This window comes from Pundamilia nyererei, unplaced genomic scaffold (assembly GCF_000239375.1).
Source record: "Pundamilia nyererei isolate P.nyererei 1_Seehausen unplaced genomic scaffold, PunNye1.0 scaffold00531, whole genome shotgun sequence".
Taxonomy (NCBI): Eukaryota; Metazoa; Chordata; class Actinopteri; order Cichliformes; family Cichlidae; genus Pundamilia; species Pundamilia nyererei.
In genome coordinates this window covers 138,410-139,908 of record NW_005187932.1, presented here as the reverse complement: position 1 = coordinate 139,908, position 1,499 = coordinate 138,410, and the positions used below count along the sequence as shown (strand labels likewise).

Below are 1,499 nucleotides of genomic sequence, written 5' to 3'. Positions count from 1 at the left end.
ACGATCCCATGAAACAGGAAGGATTTAACTATTCTGTGACATCAACGACAGCAGAGGCTGAAACACGTCCTAGCCTTCAAAATCACAGATCCCCACGGGTACACTCCAATCACTGCACCTCCACAGTGCAGCTGGAAGTGTGTACGAGTGTTCAAACACCCCACAGGGATCTGTGATTACTCTCACAGAATATGAATCATGATACAGACATTTTTCTTTCTCTCTGGTGGAGGTTGGGTGAAGTTCTTTACTGCCCTACAGCTGTGTTGGACAGAAACAATCACAGGTTTACCTGACTGAAGGTCACCGTGCTCACCTGTGATCAGCGTGGGAGGAGTTTCAGGCCTTCAGACAGACGCTGCAGGTCCAGTGCTGCACCGACGTTTTTGGGTCCCGAGTCATGGGGACAGCAAAAGACTTGTCAAATGATCTGCAGGAGAAGAAAGCTGAACTTTATTAAGCAGGAAAAAGATGTAGAACCACTAGATGTCAGTAAAGAGCTGCTCCTCGGCCCCATCACCGTGTGCTTGCATGCTGTAACTTCTACATCAGGTTCTAGTGCACAACAATGAACCTGCGTTTCTCCTGCCCTGAACTGAGGTGTAACACCTGAACCTGTCCAGCCGCTCTCAGTCTTTGTGTCTCCACGTCTCTGCTGGATGGACTCACCCACTGAAGCCAGGACTCAGCGTGGAGCTGGGTGTGGAAAATGTCCTGTATCATCATCACATGACACACTGGGCTCCACAGAGGCTGGCACCGGTGACACGGGTAAGCTCATGGTCACTGGGAGGCTGAGAGTGGAGTCAGTGTTGCTGTGGTTTGTCTGTGTGTGGAGATGAAACACACCAGTGCTGTGTGTGCTGTTCCTCCTCACATCTGTTCGACCTCTGTCACCATGAGCTGACCTCTGCTCCTCCTGCCATCTCTCACTGAACTAACTTTGTTAAATGGAAATAAATCGTGTCCACAAAATGTTTCCTTACAAGGTGAAGGAGGTTTTATTTAAACCGATGCTTTGATTTTATTGTGAAAAACCTCCTTGAAACACGTCCGAGTGGTACAGTCTGTGGATTTTCCCGCAAACGTTGCTCTCGTGCTTCCACACAGCTGTCACACAGACACATTACCAACTTCATGTCCAAGCAAAGCTCCCAGATTTATACTTTTCCACGTCCACGTCCATAAATGTGAGTCTTCAAATGAAAAGCGGCACTTCCTGTTTTCATGGAAGAAATGTAAAACCACATGGAAGCTTTAAAAGTTAATGTTTGCGATGCTGTTGACGTCTCATCTTCAGTCTGGCATGTTTTATACTCATGTACGTCTTGTTTGCGTTTCTGTTATGATGTCATCACTTCCCTTGTTGTCATTCATGAATATTAATCCTGTTTTCTGTATCTGATTTGATTGTTTATCAGAAGCTGAGTACAGCTCAGGTGATCATCCACCATGTTTCCTCCAGCCTGTGATCAGACTGGTGCGCCACCCGGTGGTAA

The 1,499-nt window shown here is 47.0% G+C and overlaps 1 long non-coding RNA gene across 1 annotated transcript in view; it reads right to left on the bottom strand.

Annotated features, from left to right (window-relative positions):
• LOC102211485 (uncharacterized) overlaps nt 1–1,499 on the bottom strand; it is a 35,789-nt gene that overhangs the window by 32,746 nt on the left and 1,544 nt on the right. The window contains exon 2 of the long non-coding RNA XR_312389.1: nt 317–430. This is a non-coding gene — a long non-coding RNA (uncharacterized LOC102211485). The remainder of the gene's footprint in view (nt 1–316; nt 431–1,499) is intronic.